This window comes from Papaver somniferum, chromosome 2 (genome assembly GCF_003573695.1).
Source record: "Papaver somniferum cultivar HN1 chromosome 2, ASM357369v1, whole genome shotgun sequence".
Classification (NCBI taxonomy): Eukaryota; Viridiplantae; Streptophyta; class Magnoliopsida; order Ranunculales; family Papaveraceae; genus Papaver; species Papaver somniferum.
Window position 1 is genome coordinate 181,569,865 of NC_039359.1, and position 22,000 is coordinate 181,591,864.

The 22,000-nt window shown below is 41.4% G+C and overlaps 1 long non-coding RNA gene across 2 annotated transcripts; it reads left to right on the forward strand.

Annotated features, from left to right (window-relative positions):
• The first annotated feature begins 15,077 nt into the window (after window positions 1-15,077).
• Window positions 15,078-17,817, forward strand: LOC113354291. Of its 2 annotated transcripts, none has more exons than XR_003361790.1 (3): window positions 15,078-15,271; window positions 16,951-17,138; window positions 17,241-17,817. It is a non-coding gene; the product is annotated as an uncharacterized LOC113354291 (long non-coding RNA). The 2 variants fall into 2 exon arrangements; XR_003361791.1 differs by having other exon boundaries at window positions 17,253-17,817.
• Window positions 17,818-22,000: the final 4,183 nt, after the last annotated feature.

The following is a 22,000-nucleotide window of genomic DNA, read 5'->3' on the forward strand; positions in this document are numbered from 1 at the left end:
TCCCCCAATTTATGACACGTTTGATGTCTCGAGTATTCTATAGAAAATATATAGCAAGTTGCTGGGTCTTGCCTAATTATTCTGAGCAAACACGCGCAAGCTAGGTGGCGGGTAGTTATGTGTGACGAGAAAAGTGATGAGACTTGCCGCAAAGAATATCATGTGACACTATTAGGTCAAATAACTGAGTTATTTATGAAGCCCATATTCGTAAAATATCGTATGTATTCGATGCATGTAAAGCATCACTTTTAAGCAAGCAACTCAAAATAATCGATGCATGTAAAGCATAGTTGTATAAAGCTCTCTTAAATCAGTCGTGGAGCTTAATGTCTTAAAAGGAGCATGACTAGCTATTTTCAGGAAGCTTCCAGGAGCAATTCACGCGCGCCAAAGGTAGGACGGTCGATATCTATAGGAGAGTGATGGCTGGCGACTATGGTGACGTCTTATTGGTCGCCTAAGATTTAATCTAGGCCAGTCAATTTGGCTGGCGAAGTTGGACGGCCGAGATGATTTGTCGCAGTTAATGGCTGCCTTAAAATTCATGTAAGCAGCTCGACCAACCCCTTTTGAACGATCGTTTGGGAGCCATATGGGGAAGCCGTGGCTTGGCCGATTGCGGCTTATGGAAGGGGAGTGGTCGTTGATCATGGCCACATCTTGTTGGCTACCTAAAATAGGAGTTAAGACGACCAATTCATCTGGCGAAGTTGGGCGGCCGAGTTGATTTGTGGCAGCTAATGTCCGTTGTTGATTTAATTTAGGTTTTATAAAAGCCGTGTGGAAAATCTTCTTTAGGGACAGTTTTTTGGTGTTGGCGTGCGCTGGGAGTTGTTCGATCGCCCAACATAACAGTTGGGCCGCTGGTGAACGTATTCGCTCCTTGCACGTTGATTAAGGTCGAATCCAGGACGGTCAATCCGGCTGGCGAAGTTGACCGGCCAAGATCGTTTTGCAGCAGTAATGTAATTCCGCTTAATATAAATTAGGTTTTTTTTTAACTCGTGTGGCCAACTGTTTTGGTAAACGTTTAGTGTCTCCGCTTGTGAGTTGGAGAGATGCCGATTGGCCTAGGCACTAGTAGGCCCGCCAGTGTACACGATGGCGCTTGTACGACCATGTTAGTAGGCGACTAGGTTTGATAAATCGACCGCCCAAAACGTGCGGCCGTGATCGTTTTTGAGACTGACATGGGCAGTCTAGATCAGATTCCTTAAGGATTTAGGCACAACGACCAACCAACTTCCAACTTTATTTAAAAGTGCATGTGGCGGGTTTAAAGCGATTTGATTGGTTGATAAGAAAGGAGGTCGGCAAGCAGCAACATGGAGCGTGGCCAGACGGCCACAGGTGGCGCCTATTGAGGTAAATCGGTTGACCAAGTGGCGCATCCACGCCTGCTCTTTTTGTTGCTCCTAATTTTTGCAGCTCCTCTTTTACTTCTCGTTTTCTGGTTTTTTGGGTAGGACTTTGCTCCTACTAGTCCATGGCGGATTAATTTCCTAGCTTACCTAGGTTTGGTCTCGACCAATAGAGTTAGAGATATTGCGCAGGGCGCAAAAAACCTAATTTTTGCAAATTAGTTAGGCCAAAATTTGAATCTTGTGAGCTATCACAAAATTGAACAAATTTGATAAATTCTGTGTGTTTGACACAAAATTATTTAACTCTATCCTCAGAGAGAAGTCAGCGTGTCTTCTGACTGAGTACTTTCATGCAGACATTAATCTTGATACTTCGGGAAATTCGTGTTAATCAGTTGCGAGTGAACACTAATTGTCATGTCGTACCAATATTAAGGGTTCATCCGGGGAACATAGCATAGAATAAATATTCGGCAGGCTCCGACATTAGTGAGCAATGCAGCTAGGAGCTTATATACTTATTAGGTTCTATACTAGTGAACAATTCATCTAGGAGCTTGAGTTTAAAAATAATATAAAGAGAGACATAGGCACTCATCAGATTTTGATATATTCTTCAAATTCCTTAAGGAATATAGACATATCAAGGTCTACTACTTCTGATGTCGGGTCAGGTAGATAAACTTTTACAGTTTTCGCCTTATACTAAAAACCACCATCAACATTAATTCCCCTGCTTAGCATGTAACAGTGACATTGTTGCGGGGTAAGCACTAGATGGTGACAGACGAAATTAAAATTGAAAAGACGAAGCATGTAGATATTACAAGGAAAATTCCAATCGGCCTTCAGCAACGGGACCGCGCAGACAGTGGTCTTCGTAGTAGCGTGTTGCTAGCTCGGCTATGGGGTATGAGTGTTGTGGGCCCAGCCATCAATTCCCGTCCATGGATCAAGAAGGAATCCTTCTTATGTTCAAACTCCATTTGTATAAAAAGGGGTATCGATCCTCTTCTGTTTTTGTTGCTCGTCTGGCTCCGTGCTTTCGTCTGCAGCAGCCGGCTCCTCTTCGTCCTTGTCAGCAGCTCCATCACGAGTGTGCCAATCATCAGCGGCAAGGTAAGTACATCTTGTTCTTTCTTCTTTTTTTTGCAAGTACGAATTTCAGTTGTACGTATAACTTTCATGTTTTTGAAATTTCATCAAATCCTGAGTGAACTCCACTGATCCTCTCCGGAATGTGTAATAAGGTCATGTCTCCAGAGAAATGAGTATTTGGCCTCTCCATTGGATTTCAAAATTTGTCAAACTCCATTGCGCTCAATTGCAAGAGGACTTGACTTGAAATTGCTTGGTGTCTGGACTGCTGAGTCGCGACTAAAATTTTCTTTAAACTCCGAGCATTGAATGGAATCAAATTGCGTTCATTCTGACTCTTTATCTCATAGGCTCATTCTTTCCCTTCTGATTGCGATGACAATATGCTTGGAATGCTTGAATGAGATGGGATGCGATTGGGAAGTCCCCAGTTGCGCTTCTGTTTGATTACTAGAGATGTATTTTGAGTCTTTGATGCATGTGTACGACTTCATGTTGAGAAATTCCTGTGGGTCGTAAAGCTTTCACAGTGATGATGCTGACATCAAAAATAACCTGGTTGAGGAACGTGAAGGCATCCCATGTTAGAAGTCCCCAGGTGTAATTATCTTGAGCCTATTTTCTCCTGAAAGATGTACTTCCGTTGCATTTGCTAGTACGATGGTTGACGAATTGACGAAGGCGGCAATCTTTTGGATTCGTCACTTGTTGATCAATGGGCGGTAGTCGCACTTGATAGATCTGTATTGTATCCAAACTTTTGGCAGTCCATGCACCCTTTTCATAGGAAATTGGAAATCTAAAAACACCGAATCTGACTTTTTCGACGATATGGCAGACATGATGAAGTTGGTCTGTGTGGCTTGCTGAGGCGTTTGATGAGTGCTAAAAAGTGCATATTTCTATATATTTTTCGTGGCATTTAACTCATCTTCTGTGCATTAATTCTACATTTTATCCCATATTCTGTATTTTCATTGTTTTCAAGAATAAATATTTTTATTAATTAATTTTGCATTTTTAGGTAATAAATAAAGTTAGATGAATTGCGGAGCGGAAAAGAGCAGAAAAGTAGTGAAAATCCGGGAGGAATTACGCAAGGAAGCCGCAAAGAATGGAGCACACGCCCAAAAAGCTAGGAATGGGCTCAAGAAGGAAGAATTGTTCTTAAAGAAGATATGGGCTTGGCATACCCAAGGTCCAAAACCCTTACCCAAACCCATTTTCTATATCCATAACCGCCTCCATTCTCAGCCGTTAGATGGGACTACATCGAAATCCTACGGTCGCTCCTTCGTAGAGCATCAAAATCTGAAGTCTCTGCAAAACACCACAGCGCTTAAATTCCAAGCCTTCAGATTAGATTGTAGTTGAATCCAACGATCGCTTCTTTGCCTGCGCATCAAACCTCGATACTTCCGCTTAACACTACAACACCTAACTCCATCTGGTGTCGTTAATTTTGTTGTATTGTATAATCCAACGGTCGCTTCAAGATCCACTTCATCTCACCGTTAGATTGATCTTTCATCTCCATATCCCACGGTCGAGATTCGCCAAACATCGAACTCGATGATCCCGCTACACACCATAGCGACCGAACCCTATGACCTAACCAAACATCCCCTTCTTCCCAAAACAATCGACTTCTTCTCTTCCCCCCCTCTCTGCAACAAAACCACCTTATCCATCATCACCACTACCCACTCCACTGCCACCGCCACCAACTCCTCTACCACCACCACACCTCCACCATCATCACCCCTACCTTCCTACAGCTATTACCCATCTTTATAGCCCCCTAATTCGTCAATTTCTCCCCTGCCGAAACCCTAGGTGAGTGGTTGACGAATTAGTGAAGATAGAAAAGCAATTGAATGCATGGGAATGGAGCTGGTGAACGAGGAGAGGAATGGGTTGAAGAGGGAAGCGTCAAATCGCAGGTTTGGTAAGAAAAATCCCTAACCCTAATTTTTCTGTCCATTTAGGGTTTGTTTGAGAAAACCCTAATTACTGCTAGGTAGAGCATGAGGAAGAACAGTGGCAACATGGGTATGATTAAATTAGTCGAATTAGGTGAGAAACCCTAATTTTGTCACTGTTCAATTTGGGGATTTGGGGGAATTTTTCTGTAAACCCTAATTTGGGTGTATGGGTATAAAAAGGGGACTGTGGTGTGATGTAAAGGCTTATGCCTGGATTAACCAGAGCATCAGTAGAATAGTTTAGTTTTGTTATGAACTGTAGCTTTGAGGGTTTCAATCTTTTCAATTCCATGATTCTCAATTCAAATGCATTGTTAATTTTAGCTGTTCTGAACTCCAACATGTATTTAATTTGAGTGTGTGATTGTTACATTTTATATCAAGCTCCTGTTCATGTTTATCTAGATGCTGGACTAGCCAGTGTCCAGAACTTTGTTGTTCTGTTTATGTTCTATTCTTGGTATTCACTGTGTAATGTTCATGTTCTGTTTATGTTCAATTTTTGAATTCATGTTTCAATTATCTTGTATGATGTATGTTAGTGTTAGTATGTTAGTTATGTTCTGAGTTCACTGCTGAGGCTCAGATGAAGCTTTAGTGCACTGTCTGATAGTGGAATGCTAGGTTAGAGCCTTAGTGCAGTGTTTTGATTGAGCAATGGGAAGAGATTGATGCTCATAGTGCCTGTGATTGATTGTTCTGTCAAAAGACAGTCAATGCTAGGGGCAAACTAGTGAGCAAATTAGTTTTCCTCCCATTCTAGATGTATGCATAGGATTTTCAACTCAACCTAGGATCACATTGTCTGGATAGGTCACAAGGTGGATTCTAAGCCTTAGCTTAGCCACAGCTGCAAACTCCTCCCTGCCCTTGGCTAACAGCCTTGGTTTATTTGGCTTTGTTTCCTGTTAACTTCCACTGTTACCTTTGCTTCATTGTCTTTATTCTACTTCACTGTCACATTTACTTCACTGCCTTGGTCTTTCTCTTTGCTTCATTTCCATTGCCATCCTCACTGCCATTTTCACCATTTCCTTTGCTTTTCTTCACTATCACTCTCCACTGTCACTGTCACTTGTTTTGTGTTTTGTATTTGTATCTGTTTTCTTGTGTTTATTGTTTTATCATCCATTGTCTCATTATTTCACTACCATCTTCAATGTCATTGTAAATGCCATCCTTGGCCCTGCGTGATTTAGTGCCCTGTCTGCCTAGATCCTGCTTTACCTTGTCTGCCTGCACAGCTCCTGCTCTCCCTTTCCCTGCTGAGCACCTGCCTTTTGCAGTGCTGCTGCTGCAACTGAGCTTGGCTCAGCTAAGACCAAAGTTTAGTTCAAGGCCCAGCCACAGTTCACTGTTACCAAGCCCAGTTCACATCAAAAGACCATAAGCCCATAAGTTCACAGTCAATCCAAAAGCCCACTGAGCCCAAAACCATTTCATTGTTACAAAAACCCACTAAGCCCAAAGCACAATTAGAAGCCCAATAGCAATTTAGAGCCCAAATAGCTAGAAACTCCAAACACTCCCAATCTCTGTGGATCGACCCGTACTTGCACGAGCTACAACTGACGACCGTGCACTTGCGGTATTACTGTAGGCCCGTTTTCATTTCGCTTCAATTTTATACGCTTTCCCGGGCCCATCAAGTTTTTGGCGCCGCTGCCGGGGATTGGTGCTTTGTTTCTCTAGTAGTTTTATTAGCTATTTTTGCATATCACTGCATAGCATTTTGCATCTGCATCTGCTTCACTTCATTTGCTGTTGGACCTGCTGTTCTGAACCTGTTTTTCCTCTGCTGGGACGCCACCAAGGAAAAGAACCAAAGCCCAACTGGGTTTTTGCAACAATATCAGAGCAGCTGGGCTGTGCTTAAAAGGTAACCCATTTAAGAGAACCCGAATTGTGGGCTTCCAATTTTTAATTGTGGGCTTGTAATATTAAAGCCAATTTTTGGGATTTTTATTTTCTGTTGGGTTTGTAATTAATTTTTGTGGGCTTGTTTGTTTAATTTGTGGGCTTGTTTTTAATTTTTGTGAGCTTGTTTAATTTGGACTTGTATTTTGGACTCTGGGTTTAAACCCAGCTGAGCTTGTAACCGATTGTGGGCTTGTTTCCACTCAAGAGTGGACCTCGAAACCAATGTTTTAAAACAAACGTCGGGCTTAACCAACTGGGCCAAATTAAACTTTCAAAATTAAAACTTAGTGTTTCGTGGGCCGCAGCCTTCCTCCCATTCCATTAGAGGACCAACAGTGGGCTTGCTCCCAAAAAAAAAAAAAAAAAAAAAAAAAAAAAAACCAAATTTTATTTTCTTTTAAAATAAATAAATAAATATTTTCTCTCCCATTCAAAAACCAAAAATTTCTCCCATAAAAACCAAAGTTTTCCAAATGTTTCCCTAAAAACCAAAATTTTTCTTTTTCCCATCAAAACCAAATGTCTCCCGACAAAACCAAATTTTTCCCAAAAAGTCCAATCCCATTAAAAACCAAATTTTCTTGTAGATAATGTGTTAGTTAAATTTCCTTTTGTATATATTTTGTGCTCATCCATTGTGACTCCGAATATGTTGGAGTTTTGCCTTGGATAACGGAGTTTTAATTCTGCTTTCGCCGAAATCGGGTATTCTCTTTCCTTTTTCTCTACTCAACATGATCCTCTTCATATGTTGTATTATAATTTTGTTCATATTTTGAAACATTGAGGACAATGTTTAGTTTAGGTTTGGGGGTGAAAAGTAGATACTTTGATAATATGCCATAATTGAAAACAAGAACTCCTTCTTTTTGAAAAAAATGAAAAATGAAAATTAAAAATTGAAAAAACAAAACATAAAAATCGAGCTCATTTACCTTGAAATGTTGACTCTTGTGCAAATATGTAATTATTAGGAGTCTTAGTCTAGATATTTAGGCACCCTGATTCTAGCACAATTCACATAGTGATAAGAAACTTGCACGCGCACGATCTACCAATACATGTATAGCCTCGATCTTCAAGGTGTTTGATAGGAAGTCACGATTGCCAATCACTTTAGAATACTGAACGAAACTTGACTAGCTTGTTCTTTGGTTGGTTGGGATAGAAGGTGGAGGTTACATTAAGAAAAACAACCATCGAATTTAACTGGGTGCATCAAAAAGGGCTACCTCTTGCAAAATGTCATGTAATCTTTTGTTTCCTTTTGTATATGTATCAAAAGTGTTTCCTTTTTCAAAAAAAAAAAAAAAAAAAAAAAAAATCATGTATTTATCAATTCCATTCTCTCTTGTTCCAAAAATAAAAGAGAGTAGTCAATGTAAATAAGAGTCATGTAAATAGTCATTTTGTTGTTTCATTGTAATAAGCAAGGAGGGTGTATGCCATTGATGTACAACGCGAGTAATTGTGAAATACCTCCAACTCATTCACAATTCTCGTAAAGTCCGGACAGCTAGCTAGATTTCGACCTTGGTTCTTAGCCTGAGAAACTATCTCTTGGTGATTAGTAGTCATAACTTCAGATCTTTCTTTACACATGTGTAGATACACTTTACACTCTTATCACATGTCTTTTTTTTGTTATCAGTGCTAGGATTGTGCCTTGGATAGCTAGTTTGACATCTCCATTTTGCTGTGAGCTTAAACTGACTTGCACATGTCACATTTGATGGAATCTGATCTTATATTTTGACCTAGAACTTTGTAGGTACGTTCTAAGCAAACCTTCACGAGACTTCAACTCGTCCACTAGGGACACTTAGTGGTTTAAAAGGCTTAGTGCATATGCTAAATGCATTCGAGAGACCAGCGACAGTGGTATAGGTAGGATTTCCTTAGTTTTATTTTACTTGGGGACAAGTAAAATTCAGGTTTGGGGGTATTTGATGAGTGCTAAAAAGTGCATATTTCTATATATTTTTCTTGGCATTTAACTCATCTTCTGTGCATTAATTCTACATTTTATCCCATATTCTGTATTTTCATTGTTTTCAAGAATAAATATTTTTATTAATTAATTTTGTATTTTTAGGTAATAAATAAAGTTAGATGAATTGCGGAGCGGAAAAGAGCAGAAAAGTAGTGAAAATCCGGGAGGAATTACGCAAGGAAGCCGCAAAGAATGGAGCACACGTCCAAAAAGCTAGGAATGGGCTCAAGAAGGAAGAATTGTTCTTAAAGAAGATATGGGCTTGGCATACCCAAGGCCCAAAACCCTTACCCAAACCCATTTTCTATATCCATAACCGCCTTCATTCTCAGCCGTTAGATGGGACTACATCGAAATCCTACGGTCGCTCCTTCGTAGAGCATCAAAATCTGAAGTCTCTGCAAAACACCACAGCGCTTAAATTCCAAGCCTTCAGATTAGATTGTAGTTGAATCCAACGATCGCTTCTTTGCCTGCGCATCAAACCTCGATACTTCCGCTTAACACTACAACACCTAACTCCATCTGGTGTCGTTAATTTTGTTGTATTGTATAATCCAACGGTCGCTTCAGGATCCACTTCATCTCACCGTCAGATTGATCTTTCATCTCCATATCCCACGGTCGAGATTCACCAAACATCGAACTCGATGATCCCGCTACACACCATAGTGACCGAACCCTATGACCTAACCAAACATCCCCTTCTTCCCAAAACAATCGACTTCTTCTCTTCCCCCCCTCTCTGCAACAAAACCACCTTCTCCATCATCACCACTACCCACTCCACTGCCACCGCCACCAACTCCTCTACCACCACCACACCTCCACCATCATCACCCCTACCTTCCTACAACTATTACCCATCTTTATAGCCCCATAATTCGTCAATTTCTCCCCTGCCGAAACCCTAGGTGAGTGATTGACGAATTAGTGAAGCTAGAAAAGCAATTGAAGGCATGGGAATGGAGCTGGTGAACGAGGAGAGGAATGGGTTGAAGAGGGAAGCGTCAAATCGCAGGTTTGGTAAGAAAAATCCCTAACCCTAATTTTTCTGTCCATTTAGGGTTTGTTTGAGAAAACCCTAATTACTGCTAGGTAGAGCATGAGGAAGAACAGTGGCAACATGGGTATGATTAAATTAGTCGAATTAGGTGAGAAACCCTAATTTTGTCACTGTTCAATTTGGGGATTTGGGGGAATTTTTCTGTAAACCCTAATTTGGGTGTATGGGTATAAAAAGGGGACTGTGGTGTGATGTAAAGGCTTATGCCTGGATTAACCAGAGCATCAGTAGAATAGTTTAGTTTTGTTATGAACTGTAGCTTTGAGGGTTTCAATCTTTTCAATTCCATGATTCTCAATTCAAATGCATTGTTAATTTTAGCTGTTCTGAACTCCAACATGTATTTAATTTGAGTGTGTGATTGTTACATTTTATATCAAGCTCCTGTTCATGTTTATCTAGATGCTGGACTAGCCAGTGTCCAGAACTTTGTTGTTCTGTTTATGTTCTATTCTTGGTATTCACTGTGTAATGTTCATGTTCTGTTTATGTTCAATTTTTGAATTCATGTTTCAATTATCTTGTATGATGTATGTTAGTGTTAGTATGTTAGTTATGTTCTGAGTTCACTGCTGAGGCTCAGATGAAGCTTTAGTGCACTGTCTGATAGTGGAATGCTAGGTTAGAGCCTTAGTGCAGTGTTTTGATTGAGCAATGGGAAGAGATTGATGCTCATAGTGTCTGTGATTGATTGTTCTGTCAAAAGACAGTCAATGCTAGGGGCAAACTAGTGAGCAAATTAGTTTTCCTCCCATTATAGATGTATGCATAGGATTTTCAACTCAACCTAGGATCACATTGTCTGGATAGGTCACAAGGTGGATTCTAAGCCTTAGCTTAGCCACAGCTGCAAACTCCTCCCTGCCCTTGGCTAACAGTCTTGGTTTATTTGGCTTTGTTTCCTGTTAACTGCCACTGTTACCTTTGCTTCATTGTCTTTATTCTACTTCACTGTCACATTTACTTCACTGCCTTGGTCTTTCTCTTTGCTTCATTTCCATTGCCATCCTCACTGCCATTTTCACCATTTCCTTTGCTTTTCTTCACTATCACTCTCCACTGTCACTGTCACTTGTTTTGTGTTTTGTATTTGTATCTGTTTTCTTGTGTTTATTGTTTTATCATCCATTGTCTCATTATTTCACTACCATCTTCAATGTCATTGTAAATGCCATCCTTGGCCCTGCGTGATTTAGTGCCCTGTCTGCCTAGATCCTGCTTTACCTTGTCTGCCTGCACAGCTCCTGCTCTCCCTTTCCCTGCTGAGCACCTGCCTTTTGCAGTGCTGCTGCTGCAACTGAGCTTGGCTCAGCTAAGACCAAAGTTTAGTTCAAGGCCCAGCCACAGTTCACTGTTACCAAGCCCAGTTCACATCAAAAGACCATAAGCCCATAAGTTCACAGTCAATCCAAAAGCCCACTGAGCCCAAAACCATTTCATTGTTACAAAAACCCACTAAGCCCAAAGCACAATTAGAAGCCCAATAGCAATTTAGAGCCCAAATAGCTAGAAACTCCAAACACTCCCAATCTCTGTGGATCGACCCGTACTTGCACGAGCTACAACTGACGACCGTGCACTTGCGGTATTACTGTAGGCCCGTTTTCATTTCGCTTCAATTTTATACGCTTTCCCGGGCCCACCAGCGTTGAAGCGGCTTCGGCTTCTAGAGAGGACATTGAATCGGCTTGGGGAGAGAACGTTGAAGCGAACGTTGAAGCGGCTTCTGAAGAGAATGTTGAAGCGGCTTCTGTAGAGAACATTGAAGCGAAACGTTGAAGCGTCTTCTGGAGAGAACGTTGAAGCGGCTTCTTGAGAGAACATTGAAGCAGCTTCTGGAGAGAATGTTGAAGCGAAACGTTGAAGCGAACGTTGAAGCGTCTTTTGGAGAGAACGTTGAAGCGGCTTCTTGAGAAAACATTGAAGCAGCTTCTTGAGAGAACTCCAGTGAGGGCGACATTAAGCATTGATTTCGAAAAACGAGTTCTTCTCATTATTCTAAGGCGCTACAATATGGCAGATTGGAAGACGACACACAAATAGTGCTGGTCGGCAAGTCGTGTTTTCTCCTTATGGGAAAGAATAACGCTTCCACAATAATATCTCAACACACACAACGCTGGCAACGACAACTCGAAATAGAGGAAATAACAATAATGGCTAAGGATTCGACCAACCTTGCGTTTGATTTTCCATTGTAAATTACATGCTTCTTGAAGATTTGTGGCGCACCAACTATATATGAATGAGCATGGACGCCGTTTCTAAAGAAGTAGTTATGCGCTGTTTTCCAGTCAGTTGCGTCACATTCGCAAGTTGTTGATACGGCAAAAAATAATCTCCGGGATTGGATGGCTTGTTGGAGACCCTTTCAGATATAGATACTGGCAAAGGACATACTCCCAGCTTCGCCTTGTTGTCGTGTATCCATGAGCGCCCCAGGACCATATCCTAATTTGGGTACTCCTTAACTGTATGAAATTTGGCGTGTGTTAGAGCATCTCCAACCTTGATTTCGAGATGGATATACCCGTACGCGTCTTTGGGCTCTCCTTCTGAGTTTTTTATTATGGTTGGATACTGAACGTCTTCCTGCTTTGAAATCCTTGCAGCTGTCAGAGTCTTGACGGTTACAATGTTGAAGTTAGAGGCCGAGTCAATCAGTGTGCTGTCAAACTCGACATACTTCAAGTTAGCAGTGGTTAGGAGTCCCCAGTTGCATCTATCATTTGTACTTTTCAGGAGAGGTTGGGGTTTGGGAACAGCTTCCCTGGATGGAAACAGTCGCTTGCCTGATACAATACGGTTGAGGGCTGCAAATATGTCGTGATGCTGCGCCTTGGAGAAATACAGAATCTCACATAAATGCTCCATCATAGACTATACAGTTTTGTGGACGGAGTCCCTAGAAATCATGCAGCTCCTGACGGGAAGATGGTCTCTGTGAACTCCTTCGGTGCCTAATTGAAGTTCTCCTGCATCTACCTTCTCCTTGAAAATGCGTTTCAATTTGTTGCAGTCACTGGTTGGGTGATTGACGAACCTATGGTAACGACAATATTTGGAATTTTCCATTTCTTCCTCGGTTGGTGGACGTCTGAGAGGAGGTAGCTTGATGGCGTCATCTTGAATCCACGCTTTCAGGAGTTCAATTACTTCCTCAATTGGAAATGGGAAGTTTGGACCGCATCTCTAGTTTCTTTTTGTTGTACATAGGTCTTAGCCGCGACCTTCTGGGGTGGAGTTGTCTGATGCGCTGGTGCCGCATGTTTGGGTTGTTGTTCCATTGCCGGATATTTTCTCTTTCCTCCTTCACCATCGATTTACTGGAGGTTGGATCTTTTATTGGAAGGACGCCTGCTTTCCTGAACATCTTTACGAGCTTCTTCATTCTGGGACAGTTTAGATCGACTTTTCATTGCGAGGACTCTGATGAGAACGTGATAAATCCCACGAGCCTTATTTCTGAGCTTGAGTAAACATCTCTTGATCTTCATGAGCATACAAGTTAGGTTGGTGGATACCTTTCTATTCTACGTGACCATAGGCTTCATCTTCCTCACCAGGAATAAGAATATGAATATTAGAAGAAGGACTATTACCATCAGTATTGTTCCAAAATGAATTGTTGATGGCGTTTCCTCTAGAATGAATACGTGTCGGCCCCTTTGATATTTGATCCGTGAGGACTTTCAAAAGCGTAAATACTTCGTCTTGCGTCTTGACAATAATAGCTTGATCCCTGATAACATCATTCAGGATTTTTATCAAATCATGAATAGTTGTTAAATATTGAGACTCCACATCCTCGACAAGGGTTTTAAATGAAAGAATGGATTCAGGAATAACATGTGAAGTATTGTCAGTGCTATGAGAAGTAAAATTGGGATTGAGGGTTTCTGAACCATTCCTAAGATCAACCATCTTGAGAAATTTAGTAAATTGAAAATGAAATTGGGAAAATGATTTTCTGCAACCGAGAGATTAATCTCCCACTATGGTCGCCACTTTTTTGGGGTAAAAACTGATTCTGCAGGTTTTGGTAAATTTGGGTGTGTTGATGAGAAAAGAATTCAAACCCTAAACAAATGCACTGCATGGGAGTACTTTAGATTCGAGAGATCAATCTGTACAATCCTGGCCTAAACCAAGAAATGGATGTTCCAGTCTTGCTTCGGTCACAAAATGAAGGAGAAGGGTTGATCTTAGTTAGGGAAGCGAAGAAGGTGTTGAGATCAGAATGGTTAACTCTGAAGGTGTGGTTGTTTTATGACTTGTATCAGAATATGGAACTGGCTTGCGGAATGTAAGCTACCAGTTCTTAGTGTTTTTCTGGATATTGTGTTGATAACCAAAAACTCTCCTTAGTTGAAATAGGTCGAAACCTATTTATATCAGTCATATTTGCACGCACCCTGATCTCATAGGAAGTGGGAGTAGTTGAGTGATGGAGAAGTGGGGCCGTGTGAAAATGTAGATACCACGTCTTACTATGAGGGAAGACGAGTCAGTTTACATCCACTACTCCTATGTTGCCACTAACTGTCCGCCTTTCCTAACACTTTCTCATAATGTGCGTGTTGCACGCCGCATGCTGTAAACCGCCAGACCAATACCCTGATGAACATCCCCCAGTTTGTGACACGTTTGATGTCTCGAGTATTTTATAAAAAATATGTAGCAAGTTGCTGGGTCTTGCCTAATTATTCTGACAAAACACGCGCAAGCTAGGTGGAGGGTAGTCATGTGTGACGAGCCAAGTCATGAGACTTGCCGCAAAGAATAGCATGTGACGCTATTAGGTTAAGTAACTGAATTATTTGTGAAGCCGATATTCGTAAAATATCGTATGTATTCGATGCATGTAAAGCATCGCTTTTAAGCAAGCAGCTCAAAATAATCGATGCATGTAAAACATCGTTGTATAAAGCTCGTTTAAATCAGTCGCGGAGCTTAATGTCTTAAAAGGAGCATGCATGACCAACCATTTTCAGGAAGCTGTCAGGAGCAATTCACACGTGCCAAAAACAGGCCGGCCGGTATCTATAGAAGAGTGATGGCTGGCGACTATAGTGACATCTTATAAAGCTTGGCCTTTAATATAGGACGGTGATAGGTGCCAAATAGTGCATAATTATATAACATTTTTTTCGGGCAGTTATCTCATGTTTTGTGTTTTACTTTCCCATTTAATACCAGATCATGTATTTTATCGTTTTCGAGTACTGAGTTATTTTCTGTGATTCCAGGTAGTCGAATAAAGCTTGGCCTTTGAAGAGGCGAAGAAGCAGGAAATGGATGGCTAGTGGTAACCGAAGAGAGAAAGAAAAAGGTTCTGCCGTTCTGCTACAAAGTTATGAAAGGTGTAAAAGAAGTGTCAACCCAAGAGCGTGATCAGAAATGTACTGCTGGAAGTGGGAATGTCGCATCGCGACGCAAAAGAGTTGTTAACTGAAGCGTGTGCAGAAGTGAAATTACCAACTCAATGGAACAAACAATGGTGGTCAAAAATTATCAATGGTCCAAAGAGTTCAATTCACATTTTAAGACAAGGAAGTCAACGGATTTCACCCTTGAACACCTAAGCAAGGTATACATGCCCAACACCCAGGTAAAACACTTTCCCTTTTCATTTCTAGTCAGAGAAACCTATTCTCTCAAACCACCAAGTACGAACCCTAGGATCAAGTACCTCCTACCTCCTGGCTGATTGTTTCTCTCCCTCATCCAAATTATCTCCAACGGTAACCTACCTAGAGAATTCATTAGTTTGTGGTTGATTTAGAGGAGACAAGGCTTTTCAATTGTTGCAGCAAGATAAAATGGCAGAGAAGCATTAATGGTGAGTTATTAAATTGAAGCAGTTTGTGTATATATAGGGGAGGCAGTTGTGAATGGAAGGCCAAGCCCGGAGTAGCCGGTGCAACCTGTAGTTTTAGGTTTTAATTTTTCAGCTCTATTTTTCAGTGATGTTTTAGTTTGTTAATTAGGGGATTGGATGAAACCCTTATTCTAATTAGAATCTCTGTTTTTATCTCATTGTTCTCAAATGGTTTTAATGTTTTAAGCATGGTTCAATTTCTGGATTTCAGCATGTTGCTTTCACCTAGTATGTTAAGCATCCTTGGTAGTTAGATTCTCTCTGTGTTGTTGTCCAAGCCAATTACAATTTGAAATATGTTAGTCTGTGCTTTAAAATGACAATCAATGCTAGGGATTAATACTTTAGCTTATGAAATTGATTCATCCATTTTTATGAAAGAAATGCTATGTCACGATCAAATCTTCGAGAGAGTAAGAGATTGACATCTCTAACTTTCTCAAGTTTAAGTAGAACAAGAGATAGAAATATGACTTTGTATTGAATCAAGTGGTGGATTCGAACCCCTATTTTCTCTTTGATTTGCATTGTTGTTTCTTTAGTGTAATCATTTCCAAATCGTCGTCAACCGACTAAACTCTCTCGTCTTTAAATTTGTACTAGTAGAACCTTATAAATTTAGTTTCACCAATCCAAGTCCCCGTAGGATCGACCCGTATTTGCCATCATCTATATTCTAGACACCGTGCGCTTGCGGTATTTTATTATAGGTTTCTAAGCCTACCAAGTTTTTGGCGCCGCTGCCAGGGAGTTGGCAAACGGTGTAGTTTGATTTTTGGTTTTGCTTTTACTATTTTGTAGCTAGGAAATGTACATATTCTTTGTTTCTTATAAAAAGTAGTTTGTTGTATTGTTCTTGTTTTATCCATTTTTCATTTTTCTTTTTTCATTCTTGTAATGTGTAGTATCACACTTTTGTCTTTGTTGGTAGTATTGCTTTTTTAGGTGCATCATTGTAGATATTGTTGGTAGCATTCCTGTAGTGTGTTGTCATAGAAATTTGCATTTAGTTGTTTTGATGGTTCTTTAATTTCCATCTTGGTTGTATAGCTGAACATAGGTACTGATCTTCTTTTCTTAGTTCAAGGTTTATTTTTTCCTGTAGCTTTTATACTTTGCATTGCAGTTAGAAAATTTTCTTGGTAACCTGTTTATATTGATTCAATTGCCTTTGTCCTCTTTATTTCAATTCATAGAGTCAAGTTTAGTTATCTGTAGGTTTAGTGTTGTTTTAACATTTTATTATTTCATTTTCTTTGTTTTTACTTTTGGTGTTGATACTTTTTAGTTTTAGTATTAGTTAGTGGCAGTTTTAACTTTCATTAGTATTTATGTTAGTTAGAGTCAGTAAGTTAAATTTGAATCTGTAAGTATTGATATGCATCCGTTTTTGTCACTATAATTCAAATAGTCCTCATACTGTAGTTGGTGCTCTTTTGATTTTGCATTTTAGTTAGATTTCATGTAGGTATTGTTTGTTATTCCTTTTGTCATTTTGTCTGCTTTGTAAGATTTTGCATTGTTTTGATTTTTGTTGCAACTTACCTGAGCACTAGTTGGTTTTAGTTTTAGGAATTCCTGTTGTTCTTTCTTGTTCTTGTACTAGTCTAGGTGCTGATTTGTTCTCTTGAGTTCATCAGGTGCTCACCCACCTCTTGCACTAAAATCAATTTAGATCTGCTGCCCTCTTTCTCCAGTCGCGTACCGGAGTTGCATAACAGACTGCTTTTAGGTGATTGCGCAATCACCAATTGAGCCAAGGAAAAATCAAGGAGGAAAAGAAACGGATTAGACCTGTTCTGCTTACTCCAGCCTGCTGTTGCCGGAGGTAAGTTCCTTGAAAATCCACTTTTGAGCCAAATATTGCCTTTGGTTACTATTGCTTGAATGGGTTTGAAGTTTGAAGTAGTACTGTTCTACATTCTGCAAGCGACGCCAACAGTCCGCGCCACGCAAAGCCAACATCCCGCGCCACGCCAAGCTAGCATTATGCCAAGCCAGCGCTCATCCCAAGCCAATCCAACGCTAACGGCTCCATTCCAAGCCGACCAACGCCAGCGGCTTCGTTTTAAGCCACACCATGCCAACGGATTGCCAAGCCAAACCAGCAACGCCAACAACTCCGCGTTCCCCAGCCTAGCCAAGCTGACGCCAACTGTTCGCATCCCGGACAGCAACCACCACTACCACTCCGTGGTCTAGCTAGCAGCACCACGAGCAGAATCTACGCAAAGCCACCAACACAAGAATCACGAATTCTCCTTACCTCTCAAAAAGGTTAGACGGATCTTCCTGACCATCTTTTCATGACTTGCCATTTCGATTTTGTCCTTGTATGTCACTATCTTATACTTACCTCGCAACAATGCCCCTGTTTCGAGCTATGCAGGGAACTTAATTTTGATGGTGGTTTTTAGCTTAGGGTTAAAATCGTAAAACCTTAGTCAGACAGTGACGTCACACTTGAGTAATAATGTCGCCACTAGCATATTTATTGAACCATTCAACATGTCTGCGTAAAATTACCGGGGTACCTTTTTTTATATGCCATGTTCCACGGCAGAGCCTCGGTACTGACTGGCATCATCTCTGCACATGCCAGCCACGCATGCTAGCCCGTGCCAATCACGCGTGCCACATATTTTAAACTAGGGTTTCGACACGCTAAACCCTAATATCCATATCTCTGCGCCAAAGGAATGCCACCCGCACCACCGTGCCAATGGCATGCCATGCCAGCGACATCTCCGCGCCAAAGGCATGCCAGCCGCACCACCGTTCCAATGGCATGCCATGCCAGCCACATCTCCGCGCCAAAGGCATACCAACTATGCCAGCCGCACCACCGTGGCAACTTTTGGCCCAATGCCAAGCCCTAATTTTGGTCGCGCCTAAACTATGCCAAAACCCTAATTTTGGCCGCGCCTAAAACTATGCTAAAATCCTAGCTTGGTCGCGCCTAAACCACGCCAAAGCCATGCCAGACATGCGTCCATGCCGCTGGCTACCAAACGAAGGGTTGCAACAATCAACGGCCACCCTTCCTTCTGAGATGCAAATCTCAGTCGTCCAAATTCGCCACCAAACGCGTGGAAACTTTTGTCCCAATGCCAAGCCCTAATTTTGGCCACGCCTAAACTATGCCAAAACCCTAATTTTGGCCGCGCCTAAAACTATGCCAAAATCCTAGCTTGGCCGCGCCTAAACCACGCCAAAGCCATGATGGCCATGCCTCCATGTCGTTGGATGTCAAACGAAGGGTTGCGACAATCAACAGCCACCCTTCCTTCTGAGATGCAAATCTCAGCCGTCCAAGTTCGCCACCCAACGCGTGGCAACTTTTGGCCCAATGCCAAGCCCTAATTTTGGTCGCGCCTAAACTATGTTAAAACCCTAATTTTGACCGCGCCTAAAACTATGCCAAAATCCTAGCTTGGTCGCACCTAAACCATACCAAAGCCACGCTAGCCATGCCTTCATGTCGTTGGCTGCCAAACGGAGGGTTGCAACAATCAACGGCTACCCTTCCCTCTGAGATGCAAATCTCAGCCGTACAAAATTGCCACCAAACGACTTGTGGTAATCTCTTGGATACGGTGCCAACTCTTGGCCACGGTGCCAAAACCCTAATTTGGCCACAATGCCAAAGCCATGCAGGCCATGCCTCCATCCGGTGGCTGCCAAACGGAGGGTTGCAACAATCAACGGCTACCTTTCCCTCTGAGATGAAAATCTCACCCGTACAAACTTGCCACCAAACGACTTGTGGCAATATCTTGTCTATGGTGCCAACTCTTGGCCACGGTGCCAAAACCCTAATTTGGCCACGCCAAAGCCATGCCTTCCATGCCTCCATGCCGCTGGCTGCCAAACGGAAGGTTGCAACAATCAACGACTACTCTCGAAGATTTGACCGTGACACAGCATTTCTTTCATAAAAATGGATGAATCAATTTCATAAGCTAAAGTATTAATCCCTAGCATTGATTGTCATTTTAAAGCACAGACTAACATATTTCAAATTGTAATCGGCTTAGACAACAACACAGAGAGAATCTAACTACCAAGGATGCTTAACATACTAGGTGAAAGCAACATGCTGAAATCCAGAAATTGAACCATGCTTAAAACATTAAAACCATTTGAGAACAATGAGATAAAAACAGAGATTCTAATTAGAATAAGGGTTTCATCCAATCCCCTAATTAACAAACTAAAACATCACTGAAAAATAGAACTGAAAAATTAAAACCTAAAACTACAGCTTGCACCGGCTACTCCGGTCTTGGCCTTCCATTCACAACTGCCTCCCCTATATATATTGACATCTCTAACTTTCTCAAGTTTAAGTAAAACAAGAGATAGAAATATGACATTTTATTGAATCAAGTAGTGGATTCGAACCCCTATTTTTTCTTTGATTTGCATTGTTGTTTCTTTAGTATAATCATTTCAAAATCGTCGTCAACCGACTAAACTCTCTCGTTTTTAAATTTGTACTAGTAGAACCTTATAAATTTAGTTTCACCAATCCAAGTCCCTGTAGGACCCGTATTTGCCGTCATCTATATTTTAGACACCGTGCGCTTGCGGTATTTTATTATAGGTTTCTAAGCCTACCAGCCGGTCAATTTGGCTGTAGAAGTTGGACGGCCGAGATGATTTGCGGCAGTTAATGGCCGCCTTAAAATTCATGTAAGCAGCTCGACCAGCCCTTTTTGAACTGAAGAATGGCATGAGCCAATCCGCGAACTCAGTCAGCGAACTTCCGAGGTTCTCAAACCCGAGAATTTCTGCTGGAGTTGACAAAATACTTGCGTGAAGCTAAGTCCGCGAACCGGCGAAGTTCTCAAACCCGAGAATTTCTGCTAGAGTTTGTAAATTCTTCCCGGTAACTTAAGTCCGCGAACCTAGTCTGCGAACTTGAGAAGGTTATATATCTGAAGATGATTTCTGAACTTAAACTTAAAAATACTAAGGAATGCAGTTTGCAAACCGTGTCTATAAAAGTTCATGAACCGATTCAAGTGAATCAAATCATCTTTGCTTCAATTGTGTCTTGTGTAGTACATAAGATTTCCTTGCAATTGAACAACTCTCTAACTAGTTCATTTGAAGTCATTTGAACTAGTTATGGTGAAGAAAAACATGGTTGATATGAAATGCTCATATGGCTAACCTTTTCGTTAACTATTGTTGAACCAATAAGTGCATACGTTTGGGTACGGTTAACAAACCTAAAAGCGTGCATTGTCAAGTGTGTGTAACAAGCTAAGTTTTCGATCTAACGGTTGAGAAATATTAGCTTGAATCTAAATCAGGTTTTCATCCAACGGTGAATATTGAATGCTTTGTTACTAAGCTAACATTGATTGCAAACCATGATTTGAAAGACTATATAAAGGAGACATCTAGTATTGTGAAAAACTAATCCCCATACCTTACGTGTGTGTTTGAGGGTGAAAACGGTTTCTGCTGATTTCGGTAATTTCGGGTGTGTGGGTGAGAAACGAGTCTAAACCCTAAAAAATGTACTGCAAGGGAGTACTTTAGATTCGAGAGATCAATCTGTACAAATTCGGCCTAAACCAAGAAATGGACGTTCCAGACTTGCTTCGGTCACAAACAGGAGGAGAAGGGTTGGTTTTGGGGAGGGAAGCGAAGAAAGTATTGAGACCAGAAGAGTTGATTATGGAAGAGTAGTTGTTTTGTGATGACTTGTATCAAAAAGTGGGAAGCTAACAGATGGGAAAGCTAGCAAACGTTTTCTGAGTGTTGTATGCTCCTGACCAGAACTTGTTGTTCGGTGGAAATAGGTAATACATATTTATACAAGTCGAAGTGAAACGTACTCTGGTCTCATAAAGAAATGGAGAACGGGTGAGTAAATGGGAGGAGGTGGTAACCGGTAACTCTTGGAATTGATGTTCCATAAAAGAAAGCGTTTCACCATTACTCCCTGTATTTACTAATTGTCTCATCCTTATGACACTTTCTTAAAATGAGCGTAGTGTACGCCGCACGTTGTAAACCGCCAAACCAATACCCAATGAGCATCCCCCAGTTTGTGACATGTGTTGATGTCTCGAGTGTTTTCGTGGAAAACAAGTAGCATGTTATTGTTGTCTGGCAAGTTGAGCTTGGGAGACTTGTTGGCTCGGTGGTGACCTTCAACGGTCGAGATTTTGCATCTTAAGAGGAAGGTAGCCGTTGATTACTGCAACCTTTCGTTTGGTAGCCAGTGGCATGAAAGTATGATCATTATGGCTTTAATATGGCCCAGTTTAGGCGCGAACAAAATTTAGGGTTTTGGCTTTGTTTAGGCGCGACCAAACTAGGGCCAAAGGTTGTCATGCGTTAGCTGGTAACCTTAGACGGCTAAGATCTGCATCTTAGATGGAAAAGTGGTCGTTGATTGATGCAGGCCTTCATTTTGGTAGCCGCATAGGTAAGACTGGCATGGTATGGCGCAACAAGGTGGTTGGCATCCCTTGGCGCGGTTTGGCGTGGCCAAAACTAGGGTTTTGGGCCAAATGTTACCATGCGTTGTTTGGAGACCTTGAACGGCTAGGATTTGCATCTAGGGTGGAAGGGTGGCCGTTGATCGTCGCACGCCTTCGTTTTGGTAACAACATGGGGAAGGCCGACATGGTATGGCGCGTCAAGGTGGTTGGCATGACATTGGCACAT